Below are 25,523 nucleotides of genomic sequence, written 5' to 3' on the forward strand. Positions count from 1 at the left end.
TAAACCTTTATGAATTGAGATTGTAAACCTGGAAAACGGATCTGAAGTTACTAATGGACAATTGGTTTGACCAGCCCATCCATCCTCCAGGCTGCTGGCTGAGGGCACCCCGTAACAGGCTCCTGAAGCAGAGCCCGCCCCGGAGGCCGGGGAACAGATGTCAGAGTGGAAAGAGGCCCCGCAGACTGCTCTCCAGAGCCCCCTCCCCCGTGTCCCAGGTGCCGAGCTGAAGCCCGAGGAGGAGCAGAATTTGGAGGCGATCCAGGCCTCTTGGGCTAACCAGGACCTTAACCATCAAGACTTTGTCAGTGGGAGAAACAGAGACCCTCCCACTCCAAGCTAGACCCAGACCTTAGCGTGAAAATGCCTCCTTGAAGACAGGGAGACAGGCACCACCTCACCAAGAGCCCACATTTGATGCCACAGGCATGCCCCTGGGTAGGGCAGCCCAGTCCTGGGGTCTCCCTGGTCCTCGCCACTCATCCAGTGAGTACAAAGCCCCGTCAGGGATAACCCCCTTCTCTGTTTTCCCTGCCCCCAAAATACCTTCTGGCCTCCTTTGCTCTATGGCAGTGGCTGCCGTCAGATACTGAGCATGTTAATTATTTGTTGGTTTAATACTTGCCTTCCACTGGAGTGGACGCTCCAAGCAGACGGGGCTGTTGTCTGTTTTGTCTAGTAGTATTTTCTAGGCACTTGGAAAAGCATCTGTAACGTGCTGAATGATAAGCATTTGTTGTGAATGGAGGAATGACTCCTCCTCAGTGTAACCCAGCACCTCTGACTCCACCTCCCAAAATCAGGCCCTCCGCTTCTGCTGCTCCCCACAACAGCTGACCTGAGCTTGCCAGGACCCTCCTGTTCAGCTGCCTCCTGGGTGGTTCTTTTTGTTCCAGCTCTGTCCCGTCTTCCCGCTCCAGGCACAGTTCACCAGTGAGCCCCATCTTTGTTTGCTCCTTTCCTTTGGACACAAGGCACCTTGTCCTCGCACACCCCATCCTTCAGCAGGCAGCCCCTCTCAGCGCACTTGCTCACAGCTGACGCTGAGCTGGAAGTGTCCTGAGAGTCAGTATGGACGTTCCCTCCAGGCAACACCCCTCACCCCAAGAGCACGAGGCCCTGGGGACCAGCCCTCTGAGGATGAAATGTACCCCCGGGTGACCAGGACAGACCTGAGCACAACAGAGCCTGCCAGTACCAGTCTCACTGTCTTCCTCTTCCTCTTCACTCCCCACCACACCATCCCAGGCATTAGTTAGTGTCACAATGAGCCAGGCCAGTAACAAGCAGGGTTATGTCTAGATTCTTCTGTGGATGTGAATATTTATTCTTGCTTCAGGCTACAAGTGCGTGGCCCATGGCTGGCCAGAGGCTTTGTTTTACTTCTCTGTGTGTTGCAGGTTGCTAGAAAAAGTCCCATCATTAACATCCTCTATTGTGCAGAGAGCATATTACTCACTGACGTCCTCTTAAGATGCCTGCCAAGACATGGCTCCCATGTGGCTGCTTTTCAGTGGCCGGAGCAAGTCACGTGGACACACACCTCACCAGAGGAGGACCTGCTACTCTGCCGTGAGTATGAGTGTGAGTGTGAGACTGTGTGTTAAAAATCTGTAACAAATTCAATGAAAAGTAAATATATGGAAAATGTTTATGTTAAAAGTGGACCATTACTCCTTCCTGACACAGACAGACAAAAGTTTGCTGAAATGCAGTGCCTGAGGGAACTGGCCCAGGCCATGGCCAAAGAGCTACAGGGGAGCAGGCAGCAGAGACAGAGCCCCAGGCCTGGTCCTTCGCTGACTGCAGACATTTGGAGGTGAGCAAGAGTTATTTTTGCACATTTGTAGAGGCTTTTGATCGTGTGTTAGTGGCATCGGGTGGGAGTGGATAGCTGATGTAGGACTGTCACAAAACCATTCTGAAATTCACTGATTAACTCCAGTTTCACTAATAACTATCACCTCCACATTCTTCCTGCTTTGTGCTCTCCCCAGTGGGGTTCCCATTTCCTCAGATCTCATCTGACATTCTAATTGCTCACCTGTTCCCACCATGCCTCCTGTTCCTGCCTGTCTCTTCTCTTTATGCCTCAGTGGTTCGTTATCCTAATTTTCTCTCCCAAACTCTCATTCCTTCATTATACAATGTGCACAAGAGAGCAAGAAAATGAAAAAAAAAACAGAACTTTGGTGAATTGACTGTTCAACTGGAAGATTGAGATATAGAATGAATGAATGAATGAACTAGAAAATGGAAAACATTGATTGCTTTACATTTTCATCCGCTCCACGTTCATCATAGAACGCCCTCGCATTGTGGCAGGACAATTATTAACCTGTCTTAACTACACCAGGAGAAGTTTTCAGAGATTGCTTTCATTAAAGGGTATGAATATGAGCTGCACAGACTGGAGCAGGACATAGGGGGACAAAGAGGCTGAGGAAGGGGGGAAAGTGCAGCTTCTGCCACACCCAGCCAGGTCTATGGCTGTTTTGCAAAAGACACAGTTAGTACCCGGATCAGCACTCAAATCTAGGCTGTTACAGACCCACAATGGCTGATTGTTTCTAGGTAAACGTTTACCCTGTGTTGTGAAAATGAGGACTGAAACAAGAGACTGAGCACAATGTGCAGAAAATGATAGGTCTGGAGGAAATATCAAGATGGGTAAGAGAGGCCTCCCCGGTGGCGGTGGCGCAGCGGTTGAACGCTGGGCTGTGAAGCTGCCCACAGCCTCTGCAGCGCCAGTTCATTTCCCAGCCACCGGGCAAGGGCCCCACATGGCGCGCAGACCTCTCCTGCTGCCCGCTGCTCTCCTCAGCAGTGTACTTCGTCAGTCTGCCTGTTCTGCTCTCCGATCTAACTCTGGTGAATTCTCACCCTTCTGCACTTCTGACTGTACCCAGTGCTTGTATAAATAAATAAATAAATCTTAAAAAAAAAAAAAAGATGGGTAAGAGAGAGGGGAAAACTGACAACAGCAACCTGAGCCTTTGATTCTGAAGGAAAGGGACATAGACTTTCTGTGATATGCTCAGCCTCACCCTGTTACTCTGAGACACCCTTCCTGGATATGGCTGGTGGAATTCAGGACAATTGAGAAATTTCAAATTGGGGCTTAGAAGTCTCTGGCAGCCTCTGTATTGTGCATACACATGATGCTAAGAGCTTGTTTGCCTGATGCAGACAGGGAAGCAGAGCCAGCTGGAGAGAAAATGAGAGGAAAAGGAATGAACAAAAGACCTGGGGATCAGTGTATGTGAGATTATGAGCACCTTGGTTCTTATTTTCTGAGTCCAGATCCTCAGAGAAAGAAGAAGAGATAATCTCCACACTTGGGTTCCAAGAGATACCCCAAATTCTTGTCATTATCCCTCCCCCATGCTTCAGCCAGTTTCCTGTCACAACTAAAAGAGCCTTAACCAAGACAAATAGGCAAGGCATAGAAATAAGAAAATAATCCATAGCCTGTTATCTGCTTTACCCTCTTCCTAGGTTCTTGTTCACCTGGTTCCAATTCCAATTTCAGTGCTCAATTCTCTCCCCTGTGTTAATTTTTTTTGACATCTGTTTTAGTCCTTGGGCCTATTTTGTCCTTTTCTGATTTGCTACCTACCTTGTGTGTCGATGGCAACAGTATCCAGACACTGACTGAGCTTTCTGGCTATTGTGGGGACATTATTACTCAGAGGTATAATCCACTGTATTGGAGGAAGGAAAATATCATTTTGAATTAGTAAAAACAAAATGTGCTAACTCAGTCTGTTCAGGAAGGTATGTGAAGTTGATCATACGGAGGCAGGCAGAAGTGAGAAAGGTGTAGAACATTTTGCCTCATCCCAGTGGAAGGACTGAGGGGAACTGCAGACTCCAGTACCATGTGGACAATAGAGCTACAATTTGAGCAAAGACAAAACTGCCCATGGAGTACCCCATGGCCTGGCAGTGAGGTTCTAACTTTATGGTAATGGCCCTACACTCACAGGCAAATGAAAGAAAGGGTAATTAGAGTAATTAGAGGCAAAGTTATTACCTGCTCCTCCAGGGGGGACTGGAGAGGAGGGATGAGGCTCTTGTGCAACAAAGACAGAGAGAGAAGACTGAGTTATGCCAAAAAGGGCTAAAATTTCTTTTGCAGAGAGACAGACAAGAAGCTCACAAACACATAGTCAAGAAAAATAGTCTGCTAGGTAAGCTTTGGTGATAAGCAGGGTGATTATGTGAGATTAGGTGGGTAGGGTGTGTGAATTAGTTCAAGTAAATTTTTTTATAAAATTAGGTTTTTGCAAGACCAAATCCAGTCCCCACCAAGGCCTTGACCATCTCCTGGGGGGAGAATCAGAAAGCGCGTAGAAAGTACTAATTGAAGATGGAAGAGTAAATTCATTTGATTTCTCCAAAGATCCCACCTCTCCAAATGGTTTCTCCAAACCTCCTTAGCCATACTTCTCTTTGGCCATGGACTCTCACATTTGTTGGAATCAGACCCAACTCAGTATTTGGGGAGCCCTCCCAGTGAGGCCTAATTGTCCCTGGGATCCAGACACATTCTTTTCTTTATCCCCTCTTCCAAATCTGCCAAACAGTGGGGTGTGGGTAGAACGAGATGCCTCACATTTGCTTAGTAATGGCTAGCTCCAAACCCTATAAGAAATGAAAGCAATTTCCAGAAAACACTCAATGAAAGAAATTACGAATCATTTGGGGGGAACACTTGGTGTCTTTGTCACTCCATCCTTCCCCTGGATTCTTTGTGTATTTCCTACATTTTCTTTACTTGGATTTTAAAGAGCAGAGATGCTTCCCTCCTCAGCTCCCTTTTTGGTAAAGGTTTCCCGGCTGGAGGTAGAAGCAGCCACCAGGGAACAACCTTCTCAGGAGATAACAACATCAGTGCAAGATGATTTACACTTCTTGGCCTGAGGGTGATGGTGGGGAGAGGCTGGATGGGTCTGAGTCACACATGGCACCCCTTTCCCCTATACAAGGTGGGTGGGAGCTACCCCAGGTGGCAAAGTTGGTCGAGGAAAGAAAAGGCATAAAAGCCCGGCCCCCCTATAGGATGACAGAGAAACCAGGCCAAACACCCAAGGTCTCCTTCGTCCTATTGTGCTGAGGTGGAGGAGGAGGTGGAAGGTGGTCATGCTCCTCCATGCTAGAGTGACTGTGGGGCTCTCCAGGGCGAGCAGAAGCCTCTCCTCAGGGCTGGGGACTCCTTGTGTCCTCCAGGGCGCTGATGCACCGGTTCCTGAGGTTTGCCAGTCCTCGAAGCTCAAAGACTGTTCTAGATCCAGCAGCACTGACCTCTCCTGGCAGCCTGATAGCAACACAGACCCTCCTTAGCCTGGAGACTGAGGGTCTGCCCTTTGGTGAGTGCACGTGTTAGTGCATCGCAGAGTCTGAGATGCGTTCTGCAGCCGCTCCGCAGGATCAGACAAAGAGACCTGGCATTTCTTAGGGCAATAAAAATCTGCCCAATCTTTACCATGGATGTTTATCTGTCCCTGGAGTGCACGAGTGTTGGGAACTTGTATGAGAGCGCTTGGAGAGGAAACGCTATCCAGATGGTAAATGACCTGAGGAGCAGATGACATTCCCAACGTGGAGGAAAGAAACTTTGCAGATAGTCCATCCCTCACGCAGACTGCGCGACAGGGTCACGAGAGCATGAGGGACCACACGTCATCCTCTGGCACCTCCTCACCTGCCCCCACCTGTGGTTCCCAGAGCCCAGATCACCCACCGCCCATGGACTCCTCCCCATCCTCCTTCTTCTTTTTTTAAAGATTTATTTATTTATCTATTTATCTATTTATTTATACAAGCACTGGGTACAGTCAGAAGCACGGGAGGGTGAGAGAATTCACCAGAGCCAGAGCGGGGAGCAGAGCAGGCAGAAGGACCGAAGTACACTGCTGAGGGGAGCAGCGGGCGGCAGGAGAGGTCTGCGCGCAATGTGGGACCCTCACCGGGTGGCCAGGGATGGAACTGGTGCTGCAGAGGCTGCGGGCAGCTTCGCAACCCAGCGCTCAACCGCTGCGCCACCAGGAAGGCCCTCTCCATCCTTCTTCTTAAGGCTTTTAGTCATCACTCAATCTTCTCATAGATGTGCCTTCCCAGACTTGTAGCTATTTCTTAATGATACAAAATAAAGAAATGGGAAGGGAGCCATGGAAAAGAAGTGAGCCCGGATGGATAACAGGCTGTACATCACTTGACCGTGGGTCAGGTATGACGAGGCCATATGCAGATCAAGGCAGACACTGGGAGGAGCTGACGTGTGTGTCACTCCCACACTCTGGGGAGCAAAGCATGCAGGGAAGCCCTGGGGCAAAAGGGGGAGCAGACGGAGGGAGGCGAGCAGTGGGTAGCAACCTGCAAGGGAAGGAGTGGGTTTAAGGTTGGCTAGTTAGAACAATTTCAGCAGACTGACCATAAGGGCTATCCATGGGCATCTGGTAGCTGGCCCTGGGATGAGTAGAACAGATATACAGTGGGCTGATGAGGGGGTGTGGATTTAATTGGCTGCTCCAGAAGGAGAGCTGACCTGCCTCTAGTCAGGGCCTCAAATCTGGGTCAAAACAGCACTTTAAAATGCCATTACCAACTTCAAATTAAGTGCTTTTTCATGCATTCTCATCCAGTCCTAACGAATTTGTACAGTTACCCTATGGCCCAGTTATCTATTATTGCATAACCAGCCACCTACAAAATTAGCAGCATAAAACAACCACCATTTATTAGGCTTCATGGATTCTGTAGGACAGGGCTGTGAGGACAGCTCTTAGCACTGTGAGGTTGGGGTCTCAGCTGGGTTGACTTGAATGCTAGAAATGACCCAATTGGCTAGGACTGAAACAGGGGCGGCTGGTAGATTTGTTCACAAGATGGTGGGCACCTGGCTGAGGGGTGGCCTCAGTTGGGACTGTTGACCAGAGAGCTGATATGGACCTTTCCAGCATGGTGGCCTCAGCACAGTCAGATTTCTTGCATGGAATTTGAGCGCTCTAGGAATGAGTGTTTCTAGGAAACAAAGTGGAAGCTCCATGACCTTATAATCCAGCCTCAGATGTCCCACTGTCATTTCCTTTGAAACCTGCTCCTATAAGTATCTCCAGAGTAGGGGTTTTGGAGTCTTTTTTGGGCTTCAGAGATTGCTGAATGTAGCCTTTTACAAAAAGGAGATTTGCTTAGAAACCCACCTGAAGACAGAGACTTCCTCATACCCTTTCTGGACCACAGGGCTCCCCATACAGGATGGTGCTTGATTGGACTTAATTTACAGCTTGAGGAGGCACAGCTTTGCCTGGTCTCTGCCTCTGATGCCTGTGACACCACATGCGCTTCCCCCTGAGGAAGAGACGGCTCACTCTTGTTGCCTCCAGACGCAGTCGTGGAATCTCATGGAGTTTTGAGCGCTGCAGGAAAACATCCCATAGCAATACCTAAATCATCACAAAGAAACATTGCCATGAAGGGGCTCACAGGTAAAACACCTGACATGTACAAGTTGCTAATGGTCTCAGGAAGCCATTTTATGGATGAATTTTCTTGCTTTCTTTCCTATTCCTTGTTTCCACCAGTGTCCGGCATCTACTGAAGATTTCTAAAGATTTTTTTGAGTGAGTGTAAAAGTCAGGAAGACACAGTGCAGGTTTGCTAGGATCCCATGCAGAACGGGTAAAGGAGGAGTTCTGGAGCCCTCAGGGGTTTTGTGGGTCTTTTATTGGGATTTACCCGGTACAAAGCAGTCAGGGGTGCTGGGGGGCCGGGAGGCTGGCAGGCCTCCCAGCCCCTCAGCAAGTCTTCACTCTATCTGGGCTCTCCGGTGATCTCTCTCTCTCGGCTTCACTTTCGGCTTTTTCTGCTTCTGCTGGCGTCCCCGTGACGCCGCCCTTAAAAGCCCAGTCTCAGCCCAGGTGAATCCCATCTACCTATGCCCACACCCTATTTCAGGGGCCCGCCATCAGGCATGCATTCAGGACCGCCAGGATCCATCATCTATCCTGATGGCGGGAGGGCAGAAAAGCCTGACATTTTTCCTTACCCTACAGTGAGTGAGTGAATGAATTAATGAAGGAGGAAGTTATGTGGTTGACATTCAGAACCTAAGCCCTTGATCATGGCGGGATGAGCTCAGCAAACAGGAGGCGAGACTAGAGCACAGATGCGAGGCAAGCTGCCCATTCCAGTTAAGAGCCTCAGAAACCTGGGGAAATAAATGTTGGTGTTCACTATCAGAATCACAGGTAAGAGAGTGTCTCTGCTTGCAAATGCCAGAAACTTTGATTCAAACTGGCTTAAACAATATGTGAATGGATAGGTTCGCATATCTGAAAGTTCTAGGAGTGGACAGACTTCAAGAATGGTTGATACAGCTGCTCTGTTGGATCCAGGTTCTGTAATCAGAGACCCAGTTTCTTTATTCTCTTTCTCTGCCACTGGGGGGATTGATACCATCTAAACACTGGCTTCCTCGTGGTTGTTGGCAGCACCTGGGGCGACTTGTATCTTTGTTGAGATCTAGCAACTTGTTGTCCACAACCAGACAGGAGGTCTGGGGTTTGGACTGACTGAACCATTCTGAACCAGCCCCCAGGGTAGGATCAGGCGCTGGATGGATTAAAGGAATCAGTCACCATGGCAAGGGGAAAGGTGCCAATTGGGGTTCTTCCCCACTGCATGTGAGGGTGGTGCCCAGTATGGGAGCCTGGGACTTGGCAGTTGACTTCTGTGACTCTCCACCAAGCCTCCGTCCCCTGTGACTCCTTCCTGGAATCACTTGTGCAATAGCCTCAGATGAGAAGATGGGATGTAATGATAATGCTTCCTGTACTAAAAACTCTATTTCCATTTTTGAAAGCTCTGTTGCATTCTTAGTTGAGCCAATGCTTTGTGCACCTAGACCTATGGGGGAGAGGCACCTCAAGGCACAGATGGGGGGCTATATTTTTTAAATGCCTGCCTTTACAGCAGCTGGGGGAGTAGGCGTCATATCATTTACACATGAGAAATTGGTGTCTTTTTTTTTTTTAAGATTTATTTATTTATTTATACATGCACTGGGTACAGTCAGAAGCATGGGAGGGTGAGAGAATTCACCAGAGCCAGAGCGGAGAGCAGAACAGGCAGACTGACGAAGTACACTGCTGAGGGGAGCAGCGGGTGGCAGGTGAGGTCTGCGCGCCATGTGGGACACTCTCCGGTGGCCGGGGTTCGAACTGGCACTGCAGAGGCTGCGGGCAGTTTCACAACCCAGCACTCAACCGCTGCGCCACCATGGAGACCCAGAAATTGGTGTCTTGGTAACTCAAGTGGGCAAAGCTGAGAGAGATGCCTAATCTGCCTCATTCCTGAATCCACATTGATCCTACTTCAGAACCATATTGCATCTCATGGGGTTGGGGAGTAATTTCAGCTAGTGGGAGCTGGAGCAATGAACCCTGCCCAGGACGTGTGGCAGAAAGAGAAAAGTGCTAAGTGCATCACCAGCAAAGGGGGCACTGGGCCACTTGGCAGGAGAGTGGCACAGAGGCAGAGCTGTCCGTGCCTTACACGAGATGCAGGTGATGAAGTGTGCAGAATGCTCATTATTTTCTCAGCTTCACCTTTAGCATTCACCGGGTGCTCCCGGGAACCTCCTAATACCATATTGTCCCCGGCCAGCTCCCTACAGTGCCCCTAAGTAGGCTTCTGTCTTTTAAAGCCATCTCTATGTCCTAAGTCCCATTCCTTCGGGACCTTGTTAGGGAGCTGGAGCTAATGGTTCCATGCAGGTGAGTGCTAAAAAGGTCATAATGATGTTCCTGGATGGTGAGTCTGCACTTCCCAAAGGCGCTTCAAGAAGAGTGGAGCGGTTGACTACACAGATGTTGGTAGAGATACCAGGGCAGAAGCTGCAAGGGCTTCATCCTCCCACCTTGAAGCTTCCTTCATGCTTTACAAGCCCAGGGTACTGGCAGGTGGGGGCTGGAGAGTAAAGATGTCTCAGGAAGCGGGGGAGGGAAGGGAACAGTCCAGCCCAGAGCAGGGCCAGGGAGGAGAGGGGGAAAGAAAATCAAGACTTCCCTGGAGTAAACCAGCAGCAATATTGAAACCAGACTACATGTGTGGGTGTACATGCACACGCATGCACACATGCGGACATACATGTACACATACATACATGCACACACGTGTACGTGCATGCACACACATGCATATACACAAGCACACACACATGGATGTATACTTATGCAATGCACAAAAGCACAAGATTGTGCATGTGTGTACACACACACACACACACACACACACACATACTGCACTACACTGCGAGCCGCTACCAGGCAAAATATGAAGTACCTTTTGCAGAAAAGTGCCACAAAGATAGTCACCAGGGAAGAGGGCTTCTTGTGTGCCTTTCACACCTGAGGCAGGGGGTGGAACCACCTGCATGGGTAGGAGATCCAGCTAAACAATGATGATGAGAAAACTGACGATGGGGAAATAAAACACAGCGGCCCCAGGGTGTGATCTGCAGTGGAAGAGGGAGGAGGCCGGGGATGCAGGGAGGAAGAGGGAGAGCAGAGAGAGGGGGAGAGGGGAAGGGAGGGAGGGGGAGAGAAAATGTGACATTCAGCTCTGAGAGCAGGGCCCTGTGTTGCTCTCAAACCCCCTAAGGCTAGGGATTCAGGGAGCAGGAAGGTGCCACTTGCTCTGGCACATCGGGCTCTTTGCTCCGCTGTTCTCCCCATTTCTTCTCTACACAGGATTCTGTTCTGTTGATCTCATGGGCCTTTGCAAAGACGGGCTCTTCTCAGACTCTGTCCCCCCCCCCCAAGTTCCTTTGGTTTTGCTCCCCTTTGCTCCACCAGCAGCCCCACCCAGGCCGAGGAAGGGACCTGAGCTCACCCTGGGGTCAGGCAGGTCTCCTAAGTGACCAGGTCAGCAGAGGCTCTAAAGGCAGGAGGGACAACATCACACCTGCCCCCTGCAGAGCCCACCCCTCCATGCTCACTCCTAGTGAGGAGCCACCACACTGCACCCCAGCACCTCCTCAGCTCACGGGCCATCTGCTGCTGGCTCCAGCCACCCTCCCCTGCTGCTCAGAGCAGGATGCCCCACTCTTTATGCTGCTTCTGGCTTCCTCAGCTCCCAGGTGGAGGCTCTACCCTCCTGAGCTGTGGCCCACACCCTACCCCATCACATCTCCCTCCCCACATGGGCCTGGTCAGCAGGGCCACGCCAGCCACGTGCTGTCTCCTCAAGGACGTTCTCGTGTTTCTATCCCTTCAAGTTTCCATCCCCAGCAAGGTGCTGGGACCCACAGGAAAAGCCCTTCTCAGCCGGGGTGGGGTAGCTCCGTCCTCTCTAAGCCCTAGTGAACTACTTTCCACCAAGGGCTCCCTAACTTCCCAATTTTCAAAAGGAAAAATAAGGCTTATGGTCAGAAGAGTTGGCCTGGGGGTCCGGGGCTGTAACACAGACTCTGGCTTGACTGGCTGGGTGGCCCTGGGCGCCCGTTTTGTGAAAGAGGGGCCAAGCGCCAGGATCCTTCCAGCTCCAGCATCTATGACTCAGGAGGGAGGCAGGGCCCAAAGCTGGTGTAGTCAGGTCCAGCGCTGGCATTTGCTGACCTAGTGCATTTCCTGGGGGAAAACAATTAGCCCTTCTCAATATTTCTTCTTGCATCTTTAACTTTGGCACTAGAGGGAAGGTGGCATTAAATGTGGAGACACTCAACTCTGAGCATCCTTTTTAAAAATGCTGAATGGCATTTTCTTTGTAAATGAGGCACAATGGATCAAAGTAGCAAAGCTGGGGAATGACCCCACTTAACTAGACAAAGGATGGAGCTAAAATCTTGTGCTACCCCAAATCTGCACTCGGGGCAATGCAGCTGGGTGAGGGTCCTGGGGTACTGTGCACCCCCCTGCTGCGTTCTGGCTAGATGCCTCTGGGTAGTTTCTGTGTGATGCCCCGGGGCTGGTGCCCTTCAGCTCGCCCGCTGACAAAGCACATGTGCGGGAGGAAGCTGGAGTCTGGAGAATTCTTGGATGCTCTGCTGTGTGCTGAAAAGATGTCAGGCTTCAGTGAGAGGTGAAATCTGAGACTCGGTTTCCTGCAGAGAGCAAAGGGAGAAGACAGAAATACTGAGGCTAAGAAGTCAGACAGTGGGATGTAGGAGAGAGTGGTTCGTGGGAGTTAGACAGCCTGGGAACCGTGATAAGAGAAGGACTAAAATGAGACACACACTTTTGTGGAGTAAAAGAAAAAAATGACTGTGAGATAGCAGGAGACAGGGCTGGACACACACGTTAGCTGTCTGGCCAAATCCTTCCCACTGGATTTGGGGCCGGTTTGTTCTGAGAGAAAGCTGTTGTTCCTTCAGAGAGAAAATGCAGAAAAAGCCTCCAATGTGGATGAACTCTTTGGAATATAATGGAAACACTTACATTCTGGGGAACTGATCCTTTTCCCTCATCATGTTGTTCTTTGCAAGGGCTTCTAGTTTTGTGCCTGATATGTGGCCAGAGAAATCCTCTGCAGAAAAGGACAAGATCTACATGTTCCTTCTGTGCCAAATTGCAAAATTGCAGAGCTGGTGTTTGCTCTCTGTAATTAAAAAACAAACAAACAAACAAAAAAAAACCTGTCTCCTCCCCACCACCACTACCCCAGACCATCTTCCTTTTTCAAAGGGAATTTGTCTGGTAAAGGTCTCCATTCTGTAAAGACTTAGGGACTTTCAGTGTTTTCCTGCCCGAGGATTAAGTCGCTAAAAGCAGTATTTTTGAACCCCATTGGAAACTATTTGGCCAGCTGACTTTCTGCAAAGCTCAGAACTCTTGCGATGTAGGACAAGCGTTAGCTGCACACAGTGGGACCTTGAATGCAAAATCTGTGGGGAAAGTGAATTTGAGGACCATGACTGACATCCCTGGCAGGGGCAGCGTGCAGAGGCCACCCCCAAGCCTTGTGATTTGGTGCACAGTTCTTGGTTCAGTCTCTTCATCTGAAAAACAGGGAAAAGAATGGTCCTCACTCTGTTTCTACAGGTTTAACAATTTTAGATTCACATATAAGGGAGCTTATATGGCCTGTGTGTTTCTGCACCTGGCTTATTTTGCTTAGCCAGATATTCTCCAGGTTCATGCAAGATGTCACAAGTGGTAGGGTTTCCGTCTTTTTTTTTTTTTAAAGATTTATTTATTTATACAAGCACTAGGTACAGTCAGAAGCGCGGGAGGGTGAGAGAATTCACCAGAGCCAGAGCGGGGAACAGAACAGGCAGACTGACCAAATACACTGCTGAGGGGAGCAGCGGGCGGCAGGAGAGGTCTGCATGCCATGTGGGACCCTTGCCAGTGGCCAGGGATCGAACCATCGCTGCAGAGGCTGTGGGCAGCTTTGCAGCCCAGTAGTCAACCGCTCCACCACCGGGGAGACCTGGGTTTTCTTTTTAAAGACAGAATAATATTTCATTCTCTCTATAGCGGACACTTTTCCTTTACCTATGTATCTATGGATGGACTCTTCGGATGCTTCCACATGTTAACTTTCGTGAATAATCTTCAATGAACAAATGAACATGAGGGTGACACAAAACTTTTTGAGTTGCTGTTTTTGTTCCCCTCATATAAATACCCACAAGTGGAATGTTGCATCATATTGTACTACTTTTAATTATTGGAGGCACCTCCATACTGATTTCCATAGTGGCTGTACCAATTTACATTAATCATCTCCCTTTTCCTTCCCATCCTCACCAACGCTTGTTATTATCTCCGACAACAGTGATATCTCATTGTGGTTGAAGTGATATCTCATTGTGGTTTGGCTTTGCATTTCCCTAACGGGTAGTGATGTTGGACACCTTTTCATTTACCTTTGGTTATTTGTACGTTTTTTTTTTTTTTTTGAGAAATTTTGATTCAGAGCCTTTGCCCATATTTGAATCAGGTTTTCTCTCTTACTGTGGGATTGTTTGAGTTGCTTATATATTTTGAACATTAATTCCTTATCATATATATGGTTGCAAATATTTTACTCATTCTGCAGGTTGTCTCTTCACTCTGTTGACTGTTTCCTTTGACATGCAGGAGATTTTTAGTCGGATGCAACCCAATTGGTCTCTTTTTTGATTTTGGTGTCATATAAAAAAACCATTGCCCAGATCCATGTCAAGAATCATTTTCCCTATGTTTTCTTCTAGGAGTTTTATAGTTTCAGGTATCGTGTTTAAGTCTTTAATTCATTTTCAGTTTATATATATGTATATGTGACAGTGAATATATATTATGTATATACATATATAAAAGATAAGGTCCCAATTTCATTCTGTATGTGACTATTCAGTTTTCCTAACACCATTTATTGAACAGGCTATACTTTCCCCATGTGTGTTCTTGGCATCATCACTGAAGAACAATTAGCCATAGAGGTATGCATTTGTTTCTAAGCCTTTTATTATGTTCAGTTAGTATATATGTCTGGTTTTATGCCAGTAGCACACTGCTTTGATTACTGTAGGTATATTTTGCAATCATATAGTGTGATGATGCCAGCTTAGGTTTTTAATAACTCATTTGGGGCCAGTGACTTGACTTCATATCATTTGGAGGCTAAATCTGAGAGGAATTGATATGAGACTGCATATAGTATTTTATATATACTATTTGATATAAAGATCCATACATTTTGCTGCAGAAATATAAAAGTTTGATTACAGGGTGCTACACCCCAGTTCTCTGGAAGTATGCCATCTGCATATGGCACACAGCATATGCCACTGTGTAGTCCTTCTACACTGAAAAAAATCTGAATTCTGAAACACATCTGTCCCTAAGGGTTTTGGCTAAGGAAAGATAGGCCTGTATTGCCTGTCATATGAAGGAGTATTTATTTTTCTTGTTCTAAACTTCCCCATACCTCCCCTCCCACTTCTTGGTTTTTTAAGCTCTCATTTCCCCTGAGACCCTGATGTACACACACGCTTGGAGCCCGAGTGTGGCTTTCCAAATGTCAGCCAGTGGAAAAACATCAGGCTGGCTGCATTAGAGCCCCCCTGGGAAGTTAAAAAACACATTTCTGGGCCCACATTCAAAGATTTTAATTAAGTAAGAATGGGGTAGGCTTGAAAATTTGAACATCTTGAAGACCTCTCACATGAATCTGATACCTAAACAGGTTTGGGAAAAATGGTCCAGTACACAGTGGCTGTACTGAAAAAAAAATCAGTGAGTTGCTACAAGTATGTTATCTTATGAGAGCCTTTATTCATGAGTATAATTTGTTAAAAGTTATATGAAAAGAACCCTACTGCTGAGGGCCCGTCAATCTTCTGACTTGTTGAAATAGTGGGGTAGATGTTTATTGAATTCTTGCCCAACATAGTCCTTTGCCTATGAACTTCCCCTCCCCCTACATGGTTCTCACATTTTCTTGCTACCTTGACCACAGTTGATTTGTAAGGAGGAAGATATTGCATCATCTGGGACAATGTATCTCTTCTTTAAGATCCTTGCATTTGGGACTAAACGGATTCAGAGTTTCCCCTTCCCTGTTGGTATAACGTTCAAAATTTGAAAGTGGCCTTTTTTCTGTTGTGTGGAGAAATGGAGTCTATAGGAGAGAGGGGAGACTATAGCTAATACCCAAATGAAGCAGAAACAAGGACAGCAATCTTGACATTGTCAAGTTCCTGGTGCCAGCTGGTCCTGAATTCAGGTGAATTTTAAGGTCTTGGTTGTCCTGTGAAAGTTCCATTTTTCTCCCAATTAATGTCTCATTTTTCTAAGTTGAGTTGGTCTCGGTCATTTATAATTAAATATAGTCCTGATTATTACCACGGCCAAAATATTAGCATAGCTTTTTAATTTAAAATAACTGGAAATAAAAAATATATTTAAAAATGGAATTTTATCTGTAACTGCAAAATGAACTTTAACAGACCTCATGAAACTTGGAGATCACTCTTCAGATCTAGAGTTGACAAAATCTTGCCATCGGACACTATGGGGATGTTTGATTTGGCCACATAACTTTTAGTCAATGTGATGTGTCCAAACCTTATGCAACCACAGAGTAGGATGAGAGAACCCAAACTTTTAAAAATAATGTCAAGCTCATGTTTATCCTAATCCATTCCTGCTCTTTAATGACAGCCCTCATAACATCCATCATAAGTTTCTTTGAGGATCTGCGTTTACCTTATTGCACCTGAGATGTGTATTGTTCTTTTGACTTTATACTCAGATATCATTAAAAGGTTTTACCTTAGAGACACTTACTTCAAGATATTTTTTCTCTGTACCATAATGGCTATAATCACTTCTTGGCTGAGATCAAGTTTTGGTGACTCTAGATGCTTTGTTGGGCTATGGCCAATGGTCTCTTAGAGCCAACTTGTACTAGAATACGAAAGCTGAATGTGCCGATCTCCTCCCACCTTTGTGTTCAGTGGTACCTTGCGTGTATCTTGAAATCAGCCATTGTAGGAGTATTATTTATATCATAGAAATTGAAAAGTACTGCAAATTATGTTTTTTTTCTCTTCTGGAGAAAAATATTAAAAATCTGTTAAACATTTACCAGCATATCACTAACTGCTACCCACATGATTTCACTTGCCTGTGTAAGTACATATTAAGATCTATAATTACTGATTACTACTTAATTTTGTTTGGCCGAGTACTCCACCAAAATAATGTGTTATGGAGTATCCTTAGCTGAAATTTCTCACAGACTGTAGTCGCCACAGCTGCTAATATCAGCACCACGGAGAGCGACAGCAAATCCATAAAGTGGCCGAGATTAGAAGAACCAAAAATAACTCAAAGTTAAGGGTCTGGACTTGGCAGTGGGTTCAAAATTAGAAGACAGAATTAGAAGACAGTGAAGAGTCTTGGGTGAAGGAAGCAGTAAGTGAATGTCTACTGCATCCAGGATTCAAGAGTTAGATGAGGTTGGAGATCAGAAATCATACATGTAAGCCAAAATGAGAATAGCAACCTTATACAACAATTAATAAGAAATCAGGTGTAATTTAATGTGTCATTGTAAAATGGGTGGCTAAAATATTTTCAAAGGGGATTAGGAAAGAGCTAAATCATAGGAAGTGGAAGGACGAGTCTGAGAGTATAACAAATAGGAGATAATAGCAGGGATGGTCTATATAGGAGGCAGAGAGTGTGGTGAACAGAGCACTGGATAAATCTTGTGCCAGCACTGCCACTGAGTGACCTTGGTCAAATCATTTGACCCTCTGAACTCTCATCCTCTCATCTGTGAAATAAGGACTTTGAACTATACAATCTTTGAATTTCCCACCACCTCCTTGAATGGAGAATTTTGTCCAAACCAGAAATTTTTTAAATGCCTTATATCCCCTCTTAGGACTGGAGTGGTATCCAATAAGTAGAGTCCTTTGACTGGAGTAAAAATTAAAATGAGATCCATTCAGAATTTGGCTTCCACATTTCATTGAGACAATAATTTAGGATAGACTTTTAGGGAGAAAAAGAATTATACACCAGCACCCCAGAGAGACTCAATCTCCTAACCTGTGACTGTATCCAACTGACTTTTCATCAAATTAACTAAGGCTGAGAGACTCTGTTATTTTACAGGTCTACCTCTTTGTGCATTGTCATCATTCAGAAAGTGGCTCTACTAGACATCAGTTGGTTGAGATTGAGCATCACTTAAGTGCCAAATTTTATAAGGTTAATCCAGCTACATAGGGAAAGAAAGAAAATTAAATACAAACTATCCCCCCAATATACACACCATAGTGAGAAGTTCTGAAAATGTCTAAAAAGAAATATTTTCAGAGATGACAATAGAGATGAATGAACTATGAGTCAAGAAAACTGGTCAATTGCTTATCAGATTTAATGAAAAAAATGAAACTGAATTTCAGAAAACTTCACTGGGTTTATATTATTGATGTTCATGAAAAACATTCAGGTAAGAAAGGAATTATATAGAGTTCAACTCTTTCTTTTAGGAGTTGTCACAGTGCCTATGAGTGATAGATTAGAATCAAATAGCACATTTTGTCAAGTTTGGAATATGGGGCAGGTGATCTGTTATGGAAGATCATGTATTGATATATGAGCTAACCTCTCTGAAACTTAAGCAGGTATTTAAGAAGCTCCTGGGAAGGCATAGAGGATAACATTTACAGTTTAGATACCTACAAAAATGATTACTTCAGTCCCTGATAAATAAGAGTCCAACTGTGAAAAAGGTGAAGGGCATGTACTTGGAGAACATAAGCCCTGGTCTCTTTTTGATGACAACAAATTTATAGAAACACAATCTTATATGTGTCCATTATACAAAATGGACAATGCTCAAATGTTTATATAATTGAAAGTGGACAGTCCTGGGTATGCAGAAATTCAAGGGTATCATAGAAATCAAAGCCATTGCCTGTAACTGATGCCATTGTTCTCCATTCCTTCTCTTTTATTTTATTATTACTTTTGCATAGAAGAACCTGGGTCTTGGCCAGAGGTGCAGGGGGTGAGAGGATTCACCAGAAACAGAGTGGGGAGCAGAACAGGTATATTTACTGAAATACACTGCTCAAGGGAGCAGTGGATGAGGCAAGAGAGGTCTGCTGCACCATATGTGTTAGCTCCCTGGCCAGGGATTGAACTTGCCACTTGGCCATAGAGGTGATAGTGCTGAGACTTAACACTTAGAACACCATGGAGGCCCCATCACCCTCTTTTACAGCTACATTAGCTCAGCATCATTAGATTATAATGGAACCAACTCTTATTATGAAGCCATCAATAAAATATGTTCCTATCTCAAAGATTTTTTTCTGCCCTATATAATCTGACCTTTAAATCACCATAAATCTTAAATTCTTAGAATTTGAAGGATAGAAAGAACATCTTCTCTGACTGATAGCAAGGTGGTAATATGAATGGATAAATGTCTGTTGGGAGAACTGAGTTTATCTGAGGTTGGTTCAAGGATTTACAAATGGTAAAAATAATTAACAAATTGTCGATACCTAGGATTATGGTGTCAAGTATAAGCATTTATCTGAACCTTCAACAAATGCTGAGGCTGCTTTTTGCTGTGGTCATAGCTTGGCATGGTGCCCACTCTTAGAGTGCTCACAGGCTGCTGGGGCCAGTAAACGGAGAAACTAAAAGCAGAGTGGGCACCTCACTGTCCCTTCAGAAGTGATACCATCGCCTAGTCTCATTCTTCTACGTGACTCCTGGGCACACTTAAACTTTAAGGAATCTTTGGGGTGCTGGAATGATCACCAAGAAAAAAAATGTAAAGGTTGGCAGAGTATTCTGGGATAACCAGAGAGTTGAATAAAAATATTTTCTCATTTTTTACGATTTCATAATTTTTGGTTCTCTTTCAGCCCATGAAGGACACCCCCATAACTGCTAGTGAAATACATTTCAGGAACTTGTTCAAAAGCCTCTTTCCACAAGGTAGCCCTGATTAATCCAATCTAGCCACAAGTACTAAGTTAATTCATCCTCTTTCCCCCACTATGGTAAGTCAAGGATTACCATTTTTGTTTGTGTTTTCTTTCTGTTCACTAGTCTCTCAGTTTCTCTGCTACTATTCTGTCTCTTCCTCTAGCTTCTAAAAGCAAAGAGAAAATATCCTATTTTGTCTGAATTTCCCTGTGCCACTTGGCAGAGTGTGTTGCACCCAGGAGATGCTGGTGCAATGTGGATGTCACTCCCTTTACATCCCCAAAGCCTACACCACTGAGCATGCGTGGTTATTGTGAAGTCAGGGCTGGTGATCACCCCCTCACTGCTTTTTCTTCAGTTCTTTGAAATCTGTGATCAGACCAGAGTTTCCTTCACCTTCAACTCTTCTCCTGACCCTTTGGATTTAGTTGACTCACTAGCCAAGTGCTGCCGTGCATGTGCATGTAAGTTCCTTTAAAAAAACCCTTAAAACTTTGTAAGAAGTTCATTGTATGTTTTCATGATTACAAAAGGGAACTGACAATAAATAACGTGAGACAGGACATAATGAATTGTCCGTGACCATGAAATGTGGTTTTCACAAAGAGCTCGACTGAGGAGCCACAGGAGGCAAGGGGTGGGGTACAGGGAGGCAAAAATTAACAAGACATTCTTGGTGCCAAAGAATAAGCCACTTTGTACCGAGAAACCCATGTTGTTATGGTGTCAATTGGAGCAGAGGTTTTCAGTGACCAGTATGATGAAGGAGGCATGATTCAAAGCTGTCATCATGAGACCTGATGCTGTCTCAATAGCACACTAGTTATCTGCCTTAATAGGATGCAAACAGCTTTGTCAGGTAGTGGATGGAGTGACTGCGTCAAGCTGTCATATTCCAAGACAATGGAATTGATTTGTGTTTGCATTCTCACTTTGATTCTGTGTGTAAAAAATAAAAAAAAGAGAAGCGTGCTCATTTCTTCCTTCTACGAGGGACCACCACCATCCACAGCTTTCTGGTTCCTCTTTGGTGATTTGTATGAAATGTGGCTGTGAGTTTTATCCCGGGGTACACTGTGGACCTGTCTGATCAGACAGCCCCAGAGGATCGTTTCCTTTCTGGCTTCCCTGACTCTAGCAGTCTGCGGCGTGCTGCTAAATATTTTACAACCAGCTCCCTAGGAAGCAAAAAAAAGCCAAGGTTTATAGTGTTTCCTGTTTCCAAAGTTTAAATACTATCCTTGGTGCATACTGGAAGCTACTAATGTAGTGCCCAGCATCACTGAGCATGTCGCCGGGAGGATGTAGTCAGCTCTCATGGGCTGGTACCAGCCAGTTGCAGCATGCCACTGCCAGTAACCCCAACACATACCCTTAGCTAGAAACACCATCCTGACTTCCTGGCCATTGTGAGGTGAGGTGGGCGGCTGTGTGCATTTTTCATGTGCCCTTAGAGCTTGCTGTGCCATTGCAGGACAGCAAGCTGGGGTCTGTGTGGTCTCTTTAGGTAGGATGATCTTAAACATTATTGCCTCAACAGGAACATGTTTGATATAAAAGGGAATGTTACAATTATACTAAGACAATGGTCACACTGGGCTCTGCCTGCACCCAGGACTCTGTGCTTACCCTCTCTCAAGGCAAAGTGTAACTTAATAGAGAGCAAGCTGTATGTCCATCTGAAGTCTCTGAATTCTCCATCCGTGGACTTGGTGCAGGAGTCCCCATAGCTGAGCAGGTGCAGGGTCTGCATAAATCATAAAACTGCGTGGTTTCCAGGCTCACACTTCCTTTGCTGCCTATTTTCAACCACTATATATTTCCTTCCTGTCCAAGCAGTTGTGTCAGCAACTGAATGCTTCTCTTGTTGGTCTAAGTCCAAACTTCCTATTCTCCTTATAAAAAAAAATATGTAAGATTCTATGGCGGGTGGGGGGGGGGAATCCAGTAAATAATCCTCTCTGTACACCACTCTAAATTTGCTCCTAGTCCTTGCTTATGAGTGTGTAGACATAGTTATTGATGGAATTGTAATCAGCATGTACAAAATATTGGGTGTTCTGCTTGTTTCCATTTAACATTATTTCACATACTCATTTCCATATATCGACACAATCCACATGATTATCATTTTTTATGGCAATGTAGTACTCCATCATGTTGACACACTCTAGTTTTACATCCCATTCTCCGAAGGCAAAATATTCTGGCTTCGTGCAAACGACTTGTCGTGACTGCAGGCAGGCAGGAAAAGGTCTGGCAGCTCACACTGTGGGAGGAGCAGGGAGCTTGGGCAGGGAATCAAGGCTTATCTGTAACTGGTGCTTTCAGTTTTAAAACCAAATCCCTCACTGTCAATATGACACGCGCAGATGTGGATACTCACAGAGACAAGGATGCAATGTTCTGCGTGGAATAGTTCATTGTTAACATTTGTCTGTTTTCTGCTTTAAAACCCTAGCTCCTCTGATATCCCAATACCAAAAGACACGACACATCTGTGAGCACATGCAACAAAGAGGCAACTAACATCAAAGTAGACAGGCATCGGGTCACCTCTAAGTCACACCTAAGAAGAATATGGGCATTTTAATTACACAGCAGAGGAGAAAGTCTGCCAGGTCTCCATGGTTTCTGAGGAACATCTAACTTCCCAGAGGGTTCCTCCAAGTTCACAGCAGCCAAAGGTAGAGCATTCCTTCCTAGAGACCCAAGTCTTGGGGTGAAGATTTGACCCAGGACCCAGCCCAGAGAATTCACTTCCTCTGCATTCAGAGTCTAGCTTGGGTTTGCTTTGAATGAGTGTCAATTTGTTCTTAGGGCAGTATCAGGGAAGGGGGTTCTATTTAAATGCAACCTATGGTCATGAATCTAAGGCTAAGTTAATTAAATATAATTATTTTTTATTGAAGTTAAAGTTTTCTCCTTTGTGTAGTAAATGTACTAGGGGGCGTATCCCGAGGGAATTTGACTTACCCTTCCCACCATGTAGTTTTTACTATGTGCCAGTTTCTGTTTCAAGCACTTTAGGCTTAGTAGCTCACTTCATCCTCACAACAATTGTACATGATTATCCCCATTTTATTAATGGGGAAACTGAGACCCAGAGAGGCTAAGGGTCTCTGTCAATTGTCTGAAGTCAATTAGCCTGTGTCAGATCTGGGATTCGAACCTAAGTGTTTTGGCTCCAGGATCTATGCCCTAAAGTACCCTGATCTGCTAAAGAAATTCCAGTGCTTTCATCGAGAGGTGAGTCTGGCCTCCTCCACCCTCAGAGGAAGAGCCCCAGACAGGATGGGCTGCCTTCATCCATCTGAGCCTTGTGGGCTTAACAATCGACAACATGGCTAAAATGATTAACCCCAATTTTGCCTCTAATTTCCTTTCTAAATAGATTTTCCTCTGCCGATGAAATCTGTCTCAATTTGGGGGTGGGTGGGTAGGTAGGGGAGTCTGGACTGATTTGGTACCAGAAGTCTCACATGTCTGTTGGGGAAAATATATGGAGGCATTATACTCTTCAAATGTGATGGGGAAACCACAGCTTCTATCATAGTTTATGCATTCATCCATCTATCCATCCATCTATCTATCTATCTACCTACCTACCCACCCACCCATCTGTCCGTCCATCTCATAGCCATCATCCATCTGTACATATCTATATTCATCTATCAGTTATCTATTCTCTGTCCATCTCTATCTACCCATATATCTATCATCTAACTACCTATTCCTCTATCTAACCACCCTTTCTGCAGGGGCTGCTAAGACAGTGTTGAGATCACCTATCAGGATGCAGCCTACTGGGTACCTGCCACAGCCCTGTTTATGGACATCATAAAATGTCTGTGGATAGTCCAGCAGCTGACTTTCCAGGGTCTTTTGTATTGTCTGAAAGATCAGAAAAAAAATCCATCAACTGGAGAAATGAAGCCATTTTTCTTCAGGCAAGAGAAATGAAGTAGCAGGCCTTCCACATTAAAATGCTATCGTGGAGTCTAGATGATCGAAAAATGGGTCTGCATAGTAAGGAGAGATTTAGAAGTTTCCTAACTGGCTCCTGGCAGGGGCCACAGAACAAAGCTGTGCCTCGAGCTTGCTTGGGTCAACAAGCTTGGAGCTTCTATTCTGGGGAGCAGTCCCATCCCAGGACACCACTTCTTTGTTCTCCCCTCCACTTATTTTCCCAAAAGGCTAGTTGTGCAGGTGGTGAGGCCTTGCGGGGGCACCTCTTGCAGTCACCCCCTTTGTTCCCTTTGGTGCTGAGAACCAGATGTTGGACAAGTCTCACTTCCCTCCCAACTCACACAGGCCCATTTGGTCAGAAAGAGGGGTTCAGTCTTTAGAGGGTGCAGGGTCTGTCACAGAAGAAGCGTATTAGCCCAGCTTCAGGCCATTAACCCAAATATGATCCAGGTATAATGTCATGAGCAGCCGGAAACCTAATCACGGCCCATCTGGGGACCTTAACAAATAGAAGCAGCCGTGCCGATGACAGTAAGCAGGTTAATGGAAGCCACAAAAGCAAGAGAATTCACTTAAGGATGCCAGTCCAGACTCCACCTTTTGGGGGTCAGCTTCCTGTGGGCTTTACATACCTGAACTTCCTGAGTGTGTGCCTGGAGCACCTGGCTCCAAAAGGGCATTTCTCACCTGGGTGAGACCGATCACCTACCATAGACTAGGGGAGCTGACTTTTAGTGGACCTCCTAAAGGGCATTTCTCCCCTGGAGGACAGAGGCTACTTTGTCTTGTCTTTTTTTAGGGTGAGCCTTCTGCCTACTGCCAGTCCTCACTTCCGAAAGAGAGGCCATTTTGGAGGAGTAGTTCAGCGAGCTCTGGCAGCCTGAGTGCAATTCTGACTCCAGGCAGGTGGTGAGCGACTTGCTGGCTCTGAGGTCCGGTGTTGATGAGGTGCAGAGGTGCGATGTGCACCTGCAGGTGCCTCAAACATAGTTGCTGCTGTTTCATTGTTTGCCTCCCCAACATGAGTGGAAACACCCTGAATCCCTGCTATTCCCAAACATTGCCTGATATACAACAGCTTCGTTTCCACCGTGATTTTTGTTTATGTCTAATTTCATTTTAGAGGCTATGTGCTCTTCGGTCCTCTTAAAAGTCTAGTATTCATGGAGCGATGAGACATCAAACCTGCCATGTCACATTTTCCCACAAACCACTGAAAAATCAGGGGCAGTGAGAAAGTTCTTTGGGTAGGTGTGTGGGCCTAGCCATATGTGGCAGCCTCTGTCGCTTAACGCATGTGAACTTACTGGAAAAAGGGAGGCTTTTACTCAGACACAGAGTAAGTCAGAGTAAATAAGACCCCCTTCCCCTGTGCGCTGGACTGGACAGTCAATGACGGGTAAGATCGTCATTCTAGTCTAGTCTGAGACTAGAAATGGCACTGGCTAGCCGCATGTCTGTGACTCCTGACGACCTAAGACAGGCTAGCAAAGAAGAAATTTCTCTGAACTTTTTCCCTTAAAACTTCATGCAAATGTGAATACTCATATCTTGTTTAGAAAAAAATTAAAATTCGATGCTGCAGGAAGATGAGCAATGATTTCCCACTGGTTGTGTGGTCCCCAATGCTGCACCCCAAGACTGCTGCATCAGAATCCCTGTGGGGACCAAAAACACACAGCAGCCCACAGCCCCGCCTGTGTCCTGACCCACATGGCAGGCCTGAACCCTGGGGGTCTGGGTTTTAGACCAGGTCCTTAAGTGGCTGGTTATGCTTGACCCAGGCTTGAGGTGCACTAAAGCTCAGCTCCCCATTCGATGGCAGGTGATCTGCAGGGAGGCATGTCTTTAATCAGGAAGCTAACCAGGAGGTGTGCAGCAGCCACATAGAGAGCCCGGAGGGAGGAGAGGAAGACTCAGAGCTGGAGAGACAAAGGGCTGGGGCCAGAGTCACTACGAGGCCAGTAAGATGGACCCTTTGGAAGCAGTTTCTACATCTTTGCATTTTACCTTCTGCTGATTAGTGCTGGCATCAGTTTGATCTGGGCCTTTGGTTTCTTAAAAATCTGTAGCCTGAACATGAGCATTCAGGCAAAAGGCACC

Source organism: Talpa europaea (assembly GCF_964194135.1).
Source record: "Talpa europaea genome assembly, chromosome: 13".
Classification (NCBI taxonomy): domain Eukaryota; kingdom Metazoa; phylum Chordata; class Mammalia; order Eulipotyphla; family Talpidae; genus Talpa; species Talpa europaea.